Source organism: Akebia trifoliata, chromosome 5 (assembly GCF_017979445.1).
Source record: "Akebia trifoliata isolate Shusen 1 chromosome 5, ASM1797944v1, whole genome shotgun sequence".
Taxonomy (NCBI): Eukaryota; Viridiplantae; Streptophyta; class Magnoliopsida; order Ranunculales; family Lardizabalaceae; genus Akebia; species Akebia trifoliata.
Genome location: NC_141379.1, coordinates 20733029 through 20745912, shown reverse-complemented (window position 1 = coordinate 20745912; position 12884 = coordinate 20733029).

Genomic DNA, 12884 nt, shown 5'->3' with positions numbered 1-12884 from the left:
TAAACTATGAAGATAGAAATTTTTTCTTATTTGGTGACTAATTATTATAATAAAATAGTTACTTTTTTTAATCAGTGTACAAGCCATTTATATAATAGAATATAATTGTAGGGCTCACTTTTGTGGGAGACAAATCCCTTTATGTGGGACCCACAATTTTCAAAACAAATTCATTATCCCACCATCCTCCTCTACCATATACACTGTACCCTCTGTCATCGTCCCCTGCAATGACTTGAATTTTTATCTCGTGACTGGAGAAAAAATTGGAAAAATTAAGGTTTTAAATTCTAAGATTTTTGATATGGTTTGAATTATAGATTTTGATTTCCAAACTATTTATAAAATCCGATTTCATCAATAAATTCAAAGTTGTTGAGAAACATACTTTAGCTTGTAAGTATGCATTAATCAAAGTCGAATAAAAAAATTGTCAAATTCTCAAATTTTATGTCAAATTTGTATCCAAAAGAGGAAATGATTATTGGAGTTAGAATTTGGGAAATCCGATCACACCATTTCATACATTGCAAACAATTATTAAAAATAGAATATAATTTTAAAAAAAATTTGAATCTCGATCGACAAGTAATCATTAAAATAAAAAAAATACAAAAATAACATTTTTATCTCTGAGATACTATAAATACCAAACTTAAATGAATTTTTAGAATTTTCTATCTCTTATTTCTTTTCTCTTCTAAAGACAAATCTTAGAAAAACCCTAACTTTCTTCCACCTTTTACCTCGGGTATTATGTACTTAGAGATTCCGTTGGGTTTCATCGTAGAAGGGAGGATCAGTCCACTCGTTGCAAACTTTAAAGGAAACAAAAAAAAGAGAAAAGCTTCGTCAATATTTGAGAGTGAATCTTCGACTGAAATCGACCTAATACGCCCTTCCTAGCTTATTCAAAGCTTGGATCTAAGGTAGGGACTCCTAGATCTTCCTAGTAGTTGTAGATTTCGATGTATCCTAGTTTTCAATTAAAAAACTCAATATTTTTATTAAAAATTAGGAAAAAAATGAAATCATAACACACAAATTCCTGCATATAGATATACCAAGAAATGAACAAGTAGTAAAAGACTTTATACATTTAACAACATAAAGATAGATCAGAGTACGGAAGGATTAGAAATATATAGGATTACAAAAATGTCTTTTTACTAACAGAATCCTAACCTTCGACCCAAAATCTATATACAACCCAGACGAACTGACACGGCTAGGTATAGCCCCAATGCTCACTAAGTAGTAAACTCTGGTCATCTATATAAACAATCAGATGTTCTTCATTTGTCGGTTTCATGCCTACCTTGGCAAGTACAGGCTCTGAAACTAAAAAAGAAAAAAAGAAAATGGTGAGTAACAATGGTTATCCAATAGGTAAATAAACAATTCCCACTAATAACCCTCCTACTATGAACGAGTAAGCATTCTTAATCATTTAAATACATGCATAATTTTATAAGATAAACTTCGTTTAATTGGTACATATGGCCAGGGATATGCAACTAAACAATTAAAAATTTACATTACAATGAGCAGTAGAACTGAAAATATAACATTTTCTTTTTATACAATTCTAATTGATAACATTGAAATATTAAACATGCTTCTTATTTTATAATTCAAAATAACGTAAAAAATACATAATACACAATGGTGGAATACTAGAATTAGAGGGTTGAGATTCTACGACTAGATCCCTCCATGTTGAGACATGATGTTCCAAACCTCTACTAGTTTTAGTTCTTGATTTTGTGCCTGGTCGTTGCATTACTAGACTTGATTTACCATTTATCCGACTCAAGCTAGTCGTTTGACATGATCGTAAGTAATGGGTATCTTTTCAATGTGTCAGAACATTTGATTACTTTAGATTGTTAGTGATCATTGACAAATCATGTTTGTCTATGCTTATCTAGGCGTACATGTGGTTCCATTATACATCCCCAATTTGTGTACCACCTTTACATTACAAGTTCATACGTATCCCATACCACATATGGGCTGGTTGTCCCTACCGTACATCCCCGAATAGTACATCACTCCGAATGATTTGACGAACTATCCCTTTAAGCATTTACAAGTTCTTTAACATCTCACAAAATAATCACATATATGTATATCATTTTTCTTTAAAAGCGAAAGAGAAATTAATATTATAGAGTTGAGAATGGATATCCAATTTCCTACCATGCAATTGTGGCCCATCGACCTAAAATAAATAATAATAAAGAAAGTAAACAAACGCCTTGCATTAATAGAAAGCAAATAAACATGCAATCAAAATAATTATCCCTGTATATTCGTTCACTAACCCACACACAACAATGTAAAATGCAGACATCACCCCTCGGGTGTGATTTTGACATTTTACCATTTCATTACATTTTCTCATTTTTTGATACTTTTACTTTTTAGTTTTTCAAACACGACATTCTTTTTCTGATATCATCAACTCAATATGAGTTCATTGAATATTAAATTATTTTCCCAACTTTAAAAGTCATTTTGACAATTCAACTAAAAAATCATCGCAAGTTAAGTCAAGACGGGGTCCTGAGAAATGTGTGAAGCCAAACTACCAAAACTATGAAAAGTTGATGGAAATTTGGCTTAATATTGAAAAAGTGATTTTCCAAAGTTATTTAAATTGGAAACAGGTTTTTGAAATTGAAAGCCTTGAATAAATGCACAGACATTACATAATTTTTATAGCTCCATTAAAAAGTAACATAAAAGATATTTCGGTTTGAAAATCTGACGAAAACATTGAAATTTACGTTTTATTCTTAGAACCAAAAATTAAATTTTGATCCTTTGAGATTTAGATTTTAAATCATTCCCGTTGTTTCCAAATGTGGGGTAATCCCTTAATTTCATTTTTAATAAAAACTTAATTAAAATATAATATTTACTTAAATATTTTTAATGAAAATAAGGTTGGAAATATACATAAAAGTTGTGGGAAGAACGAAACAAGAATCAGATTTCAAATTCTAACAAAAATTGCTCTTGACGGCGGTGTCGACAACAAGTTGTAATCTACGAGAAAAGTTTTTTTTCGTCTAATTTTTTTTGGATTTCTTCACCGGTCTTTCGATCCATGATCCCACCCATGAATCAATTGTTTAAAATACAATTAACACACATTAAATATGTAGGTCTCGTATGAATTTGAAACAAACAGAAAAAAATCTACATTTTGAAACAACATCACAATTTCGATAAAAGCCCTAAATGCAATTTTTGCAATCTACGATTAGTAATAGGAATTGAGAGTCCCTTACGAAAGATTATGGTTGTTGGAGGTGAATGAACAACACGAAAGTCAAGGTTGGCAACACAAAAATCAAGGTTGGGTGGTCTTGAGTGCAAAATGATCGGTGGTAACGAAGACCTTGATGACAACACTCTCTTTTCCTTTTACGATGAGTGATGAATCTTCCTCTAAGTAGATAAAACCTTGAGCGGAATTAAAAGTGGATCCGCACCCACTAATTAAGGGCACTTTTAGTCCCACAACTAAGTAGTTTTTATTTTCCATTGGGCGATGAATTCAGTGAGGTCTCCTTGGACTTTTGCTTAGTCATTCTTAGATCTTATCTTATGAGTTCGATATCTATGTTAAACGAATGTCAATCAATAAACTCTTTTATCAATTCATGCCATGTTTTCACACAATATGAGTCTAGTAACATGAGCCAACACAAAGTAGCCCTTATAAGAATTTTTTTGAAAGAGTTGAGCTATCTATTTTTCACTTAGACTTTGAGCTTGTATGATTCTGGTGTATATTTTTATGTGAGTCCTGGGGCATCTAATCTCATCAAACTTATTTGTATCTGACATACTGAATTTTTTTGGCATATGAATAGTAGGAAACAATGTCATTGCCCCTAATTCAATAACGAGATCATCTAGGTCCTTAATATTCTTCAACACATTTTCAATCTGAGTTATTCGATAAGCTAAGATAGGATCAATGGGTGGGTGCTTGATCTTCATCGAGGTCAAACACATCCTGAGGCTCTTCAATTTTGTCTTTTTTTTATTTTTGATTTTTCAGAGGTTTTTGGTTAGAAGTTGAAGGAAAAGATATTTAGGTCATTTCAAATTAGTATGTGAAAAGGCCCGGTCAAGAGGCAATGTCACTAACAAAAAATTGAAGGAGGGCAAAAATTGGAGGGAGGTGAGGGTGTGGGGGAGAGGTGAAGGAGTGGGGCAAATGGGGCATGTAATTAGTTGAAAATATAGGGGTGTCTCAAAGTTCTGTGGGGGCAATTTCCCGCACCAACTCCTTACTAGCTCCGCCCTGAGTAAGGGCTGCTCAAGGAACTGAAAACAAAAGGGGATAGGGACTGCTTGAGGAGGAAGAAAAGAAGATCAATAGGGGTTGTACGTGCAAAGAAGAAGGAGACAGTTGGGAGTTGGTTGTTGGGCTATGCGTGCAAAGAAGAATAAGAAGATTGGCGATTTACTGTTATGGTGTGCTGTGCAAAAAGAATGAGAAGAAGGTTGGGAGAGATGAAATGGGAAGAAGGACACAGGTAAGCTCCTTTTTCTCTTTATCTTTTTCTATTTTTTTCTCTTTTGTTTTTCTTCTCTTCCAGAATTTTTTTTAGTTGGCTCAATTCCCCCTTCCTTTGGATTGGTGATTGTTGATTTATAGAGTGAGGAGGCTGAATTCCTCTCTAACTCTTCTTCTCAATTCATGAGGTTGAGTTCTAATAGAACTCTCTCTTGGCTGTATATTCAATGAAATTGAATCAATTTAGAGTTTGTGGGATTCTTGTTCTACATATTCACTAAGTTTGCTTGGCCGCACCTATTCACATAGAAGTTAGACATTGGGTAATGATCCTACAGATCTCGCCCACTTTGAATTAGAACTCATCAACTAATTTCGGCAAATCACGTGGGCAATATTTCAAAATTTTGATTGATTAGCATTTTGTAAAGAAAATTTTGATTACAGCCAAATTTAATTAACGGATTTATTTGACAAGGATTTTTATGATGTGTTTGATCTTAAAATTTGGATGAAAAGGTCATCGAATTCAATTTATTCCTAGTGAGCATCTTGATTGTAGATCAGTAATTGAAGATTGTCTTGATCGAGGTTTTAACTTTGAGATCAATCAGGTAATTAGACGATTTGATGTTTAAATTATAATCTTTGGTTTAGATTTAGAATATATTTTCCATTTCAAGCTAGAGTTTCGATTTTTTTTGTCATAGCTTAAATTCCATTATTTCATGCGATCGAGGGTTGTCATTTCATGTGATTTTTTTAATTATTGTATGTGAAAATTTGTTATTTTAGGTGATGGAAATCGTTATCTTATGTAAAAAATTTCTATCATTTCATGTGAAATGTTTTTATCTTCCTAAGCGTCGAGGTCTCTAAATTTTATCAATTTGTGTGAATAGTGTTAAAATTTTCAGCCCCAGAGTCATGTTTTATAGGAACCGAGGTTTCTAAGTAAGAGTCGAATGTTAGGGGTATTTTAATCATTGTTGCAATTTCTTGTAAATATTTTCATTTTCACTAATTTTAATCTCGTTAGACTTGAAATCACATTCTAGAATTAATAAAAGTACTTTTGAGATATTTTGAAAGTGTGGAACCCACGAGAGGTATTTTCATAATTTTATTAATTTTTTTGAATTTTCATTATGAGGGTTAATTTTTTATTCAATGAGATTAAAAATCACGATTTGAAGAAGAAAAATCTGAATTTTTGGTTAGAGATAGAAAATGATGGCATTTGAGTCTTTTTCCCTTAGTCTATTTAAAAGATTGAGGTTAAGGGATGCATGTCATTAGTTTCAAAGTATAAGAGGATATCCTCTGATATTCAACAAAACATAGGTGGGTATGTCTAAATCACCTTTTTTATATTTATATTTTACATGTAACTTTAAATGGATGAGGTTAAGATGAAAGAGTTTATTTTGGTTGAAAACTAATATTTAATCATCTTAGAAGATTCTCTTCTTAGTTTTTTTTTATTTTTTTAAAACTATCCCAATTCCCACGTATGTGAGTGTAATAAATTGACTAATGATAATATAACTGTACAATTTTCACTTGGTCTTACTCAGTTGACTTGGCAAGTTCACAAAATCTTAGACCTTTTTCCTTGTGTACCCTAAAGCAAAAGATTTATGGGTCCGTGGAAAATCATAGATCTTTCTCCTTGTGTATTATGAAGCAAAAGATCTATGGTTACGTACGCTTCCCAAGTTTACCGACTACAGATCGTATGAAAATTTTAGAGTAAGAATATGGTAAGTCTAATAAAAAATTAAATTTTTTTTTTGGAAAACTCTTTCAGTTCCAGCACGTCCAACTTGTAAGGGGTATAACAATTTTTCACTTGTAAGTGGTATAGTAATTTTTCAAGAACTCCTTCCTTACTAACATAGTAAGATTTTAAGCCTTGCTAAGAGTTGTTTTGCTTAAAAGGATTACAACATCCCTCTAAATTTCATCGGAAATATAAATTTTTTTATTTTTTTTTCATTTGAGCTTCATCCAAAGTATTGAAAATGGATGATATTGAACTTCCATCCAACTCCCAAACCTAAAATTAAAATTCAACGGTGAAAACTAATTTTGTTTGGAAATTGTTTTTCGAAAGTTTATAGAATTTTGTCCTCTACAATCTTGAAGCATCGGACCATGTTTGTGAATGCCATAGGATGAGTCCAAGGACCCTTAGAAGGGGTGAAATCCTTACTAACACAGTAAGGCTAGTTAGGCTCATAATTTGTTTTTTCGAAAGACTTAGGATCAATGACGGTGTTGTTGTAGAAATGTTGTCTACCTGGTATGTTTTGGTAGGAGTTTGAGACACATTAAGCTCTTAACTAAGTTGTTTCTTGCATGGCATGCAATCCAATGTATTTGTTTTCCAGCAAGCACGTGCTACATAGGCACAACCATAGATAGTAAATTTGCGATTGATTCACGAATTAGACGTATATTATTCTTCTCGATCAAAATTGCCGTTGGATTTAAAGATTTAGATTAATTCGCGGATCATTGAATCCTAACGACTAAATCGCGATATGTACATATATTTCGTAAGTATTTTATTAAAATACGTTGTATTTTCCTGTTCTTACTTCAAAACTCAAGACTCAAGAGAAGGGAAAAAAAAAAAAAAATCCTAAGTTGAAAATCACCCCCACCGTGAAGTTCACTTGTTGGCCGTCTATCGTCTGGTGAAATTTTCGTCTACTTCGCATTAGTAACATTTTAGAAATGACAAGAAATTTTTTTTTTAAAATTTAATTAGGTCATGAGACATGGTGATTTTTGCATTAATTAGTATATCATATTTTATATTTTTCATTTACATTGATTATTAGATGGATTAAAACTAAATCTTTAATTACAAATATATATTTTATTGGATGAATGTGATTGTTGATTGTTTATTTGTTTGCTTAAGATATTTTTAATTTAAATATTGATAATTTGATTAGTAGATTACAATTGTTAAGTCATATCATATATTATATATATCTCCGATTTTTTTAAAGTTTTAAAAATTGTTGGATTCGAATCATTCTCAAATTATTTCCGTATCGTATTTTTACTGTCATGTGTTTTTTCGCCAAATTTTCGAACGAACCGATGCATCACTATTCTGAATGGTATCCGATTTATTTATGTACCGTTTTTTCTCCGTCCACCAAATTGCTAACTATGGAAACAACCCCTCCCAATTCCATCGCCTAAGGAGGTGAGATAAAAAAATTAATGTTTTTATTTTCTATTTTTTTTTAAATCAAATTAATAAGTATTAAAAAAATGGGGGCCTTCTCCAGTGGTGGGACCTTAGGCTATTGCCGAAGTGGCCTTATGCTTTAGTTGACCCTGACGACCATTGACACTCCTACAACTTATACTTCTATGGTTTCCTCTAGCACTCAATTTTATTAAATATAAATTAGTCGAACCAAATTGAACTATAGTTAGGCCAATTTGACAAAAGAATTATTTAATCATTAGTGGTATAAAGATTTGCTATTTAAACATTTATGTTCTAAGTTGATGAACTAATGACATGACGCCATGTGTATTAAATGAGCAAGAGTGATCGGTTAGTTGAGAGAATTTCGGAGCAAGTCATAATAATATGACTCGTTGGGTGCATACTCAATCGACTCCCTGACGTGACAAATTCTGGAATTGTAGATTTATAGGCCTCGGGATACATGATAGCATTTCCCCATAAAAAATGTATCCCAAGGGAATCGTGTATCCCGACACATATAGATTTACAATTTCTGAACTTGTCCATGTTAGGGAGTCGATTGAGTATGCCACCTGGCGAGTAATATTATCATGGCTCTTTTGGAGCAGTTTAACTTTTTTATTTCAGTAGTTTTTCAATACACATGACGTCATGCCATTGGTTCATCAACATAACACATAAATCTTGAAATAACAAATCTCTTCTGTTTTAATTAGACGATCTTTTGTTCATGAATGAAATGAGATTCCAAAATAGGTATTTATTTTTCTAATTCTTCAATTCTTTTTTTCTGGTTCAAGGATACGAGTTGGACCACATACACCGTTGGATACTGAGATAAGTACGTGAGTCATCTTAGCCTTTTAACATTACCTAGTGAAAACGTGAGTTTCGTAATTTTAAAAAACAACCAACATGAACACATAGGAGTTGCAAGTCTTTGGGTGATGATACCAAAGACTTGGGTTCAAATCTCACCAGCAACGAGTTACTAAATTCATTAAAAACAAGTTTAATATGACTTCTATTTTATATATATATATATATATATGATATGACTTCTATAATAGGGTCCCGTTCGGCACCCAATCATTTACCCAACAATTTGCCCAACATGTTTTGTCCTACATGGGTTAGAAGTTTTGAAATAGGCTGATTTTTGGTGAGGATGATCTCTATGGTGAGGAGATCATCCTCACCAAAATTAACCCATTCCAAAACTTCTAACCCCATCACAAATTGTTTACAAAAAATGGACGGTCCACAATTTTTCAACTTGTAAACATGGGGTTAGAAGTTTTGGAATGGGCTGATTTTTGGTAAGGATGATTGTCTAACCGTAGAGATCATCCTCACAAAAAATCAGCCCATTCCAAAACTTCTAACCCATGTAGGACAAAACATGTTTGGCAAATTGTTGGGTATATATAGGGAGTGGTTCAGCAGCTCTAAAGTTTGCCAAACATTCTTCAAAACATGGGTTAGAAGTTTTGGAATGAGCGGATTTTTTGTGAGGATGATCTCTACAGTGAAGAGATCATCCTCTCCAAAAATCAGCTTATTTTGAAATTTCTAACCCTAGTCTACAAATTGAAGAATTGTGGACCGTCCAATTTTTGTAAATCACTTTTGATGGGGTTAGAAATTTTGAAATAGGTTGATTTTTAGTTAGGATGATTTCCTCATCATAAAGATCATCCTTACAAAAAATCAGCTCATTCCAAAGCTTCTAACCCATGTTTTGAAAAATGTTTGGCATAATGTTTGGCAAACTTTAGAGCCGTTGAACCGCTCCCATACATATATATATATATATATATATATATATATATATATATATAGATAGATAGATATGGGAGGCGTTCAGCGCCATCTCTTTTAACAGTCGTTTTAACAAATAAAACTCCGTCGTTGGATATAGAGGAATTAGACGGTCGAGATTGCATCTGCGTTTAAGTTGTGAATTTATGGATTTTTTACAGTGTCATCCCTCGATTTTACAGTAATTAGTGTCACCTCCCTTTCACAATTAAAAATCCGATTGCTGTTTAGAACAGAGAGCTCTCGTTCTCTTTAACAGCTAAAACCCTCCATCGAACAATCATTTTTTCCTTCTCGCTCGCTCGAGCCCTCACGTTGAAACCCTCAAACCTCTCTCTCTCTCTCTCTCCCTCTCTCTCGCTCCGTTGAAACCCTCGAACCATTAATGTTCCTATTGAAGAGGTCTGCCTGTAATGGTGGGGATATGTTCCTACAAATTGCAAGGCCTTCTGTTTGAAGAGATTGGACTTGATATGGTGTAGCCCATTGGACATACGAAGCCCAATGTGTTATATGGGGCCATTTGTCACCATTACAGGCAGACCTTCATCTACTATGACTGCAAGTATATAGAGGTGACGTACTACAATTGTTTGCAGAACCATCATCTAAGAAGATCTGAGATTGTTGTCATTCTTTACCATTGGATGCATGAATCTCTTTGTTGTCATCGCCTCAATCCATACTTCCATGGGTATGGTTTCTGAACTCAAAATTCCATTTTGGGTATTTCCATTTATAAATTGGACTGCAATAACTGATTTTAGTGGATTCATACATGAAGCCCAAAGTAATAAATTTGACTGTAATAATTGATTGTAGGAACATATCCCCACCATTACAGTCCAATCTCTTCAATAGGAACATTAATGGTTCAAGGGTTTCAACGGAGTGAGAAAGAGAGAGAGAGAGAGAGAGAGGTTTGAGGGTTTCAACGAGAAGGCTCGAGCAAGCGAGAAGGAGAGAGTGAGGTTCGAAGGAGGGTTTCAGTTGTTAGAGAGAATGAGAGCTCTTTGTTCTAAACAGCAATCAGTTTTTTAATTGTGCCAGGGAGGTGGCACTAATTACTGTAAAATCGAGGGATGGCGCTGTAAAAAGCCCATAAATTCATAACTTAAACGCAAATGCAATCTCGACCGTCCAATTCCTCTATATCCAACAATGGAGTTTTATTTGTTAAAACGACTGTTAAAAGAGATGGCGTTGAACGCCTCCCTATATATATATATATATATATATATATATATGTATATTATTTATAATTTTTAAAATTTTATTTTCATAAACTCAATACGGCTCCCTAAACTTTTCTGGGTCTGTCCTTGATCTCAAGAGGAATGCTTTATGCTTGTGTGGTTATAGCTTGCTCTCACAATGTGACACATTAGATAGAGTGGAATGGAGGATGGGATTTTATTTCCATTTCAAGTCAAAGGTCTTTTTTGTATTCAATTTTAAAATTTTTCACCAAATCCATTTCAAGTCAAAACCATAGGGTTGATACTTGGGCAAGTTTGGCCTGGTTGGGGATCAACCCTCGCCCAACCCAAACTTGACAAACACCAATACACATGAAACCTTGCTCAACTTGACCTTGGGCATGAAATGATCAACCCAATCTCTAAAATGAACATTGAGGATTCATCAGTTAAAATCATGAGGTATGAAATAAACACACACACAACCTAATAGAAAACTCGCAGACAATGATACTTATGAAATGAAAATATATGCAGCAAAAACGAATATTTGATAAACTAAGAAAATCAGGGTAAAGTGAAAACTAATCATCATCAATCAACTACATCAAATCCATAATTCATAAACAAATCACGCGATAACAATCTCCCAAATGCAAATTCTCAAAATACATCGAATCCTACAATATGAATTAAAACACAACCACTAAGGGCCCATGAGGATACAGGAGCCAGAAGTACTTAAAATACAAGTACTCCCAAAAGTATTTTTTGAAATACTGTCTGAAGTAGTTGGATGCATGTCATAGGTTTGCATGTAGGATCTGAGAAGTACTGCCAGAAGTACTTCTCATAGAATTTTGTGTCTGAAAACTATTCTGGGTTCTATTAAAATGACCAGAATGCCCTTATATGTAATAATTATTATTTTTAACATTATAACTCAATAACTTATGCTAAAAAGAAGTAACAGGTATTGTTTTTTATTAAATAAAAATATTATAACATCATTTTAAACTCAAAATATACTTATTCTTATTTTTTTTTTAAATTTACAGAATCTCCCCTAAATATTGGACATATGAAAAATAAAACCTGTATAAAAATGTCTCAGCTGTTATACTATAAAACATGTATCATCATACATAAAACTATATGTAATAATAATACTAACATATGTAAAATAAAAAGAAAATATCCATCAACAAAATATACATGTGATCATCATACCAATAAAAAAAGATGTTAATATAGTAAAAACATACTGAATTTACCCAAAAATATAATTTATTCAGTTAATAGTACCTTCTAAGTCATAAAATTATATAATTATATTACGTCGATCATAAACTTCTTTTATAACTTCAACTATGACTTCTCTCTTGCGTTCCATTTCTTTGTCCTTCTCGTTGTAAACGTCTTGAGGGTCCAAGCTCATCTATACTCCTAGGGACGACTTCATCTATATAATCTAATTCTTAGTATATAACAAACACAACATTTGTCAAAGCTTCCATTCGAATGAAATTATGCAATCTCATGTAAACAATGATGATGTCCCTTTGTGTATCAATGTAGTATGTATGCATGTCCCTAAGAATTTCCTATCTTGCCTTTAATACCTCAAAACACATCTCTATAACATTGCATAATGAGGAATGAAGATGATTAAATAACTTTTTATTTTCCTTCTGTCATGCATCTTGTTGAAAATTTTGTAAATGATAACAAACACTCCTATATGGTGTCATGTACTCATCCATCAATGGATAGTCAGAGTCAACCAAGTAATATTTTCCTACAAATGAATAATATTTTCATTATTATATATATAATATAATTAAATATACTTATAAGTAAAATTTTGAATACCAACCTAGCGGAGGGTATGGAAATCTCAAATTATGATTATTTATGATTTTTAAGAACATGTCACGTCATTTGTTTGTCCCTCCCAACCAGCAATTACATATATGAAAAATATATCGAAAGAGCATACAACAATTACATTTTACGTTATACCCTTTTGACCTAAATATCGAAGTTGATCCGTTATTGAAACTTGTGCCCCAATGTGAGTACC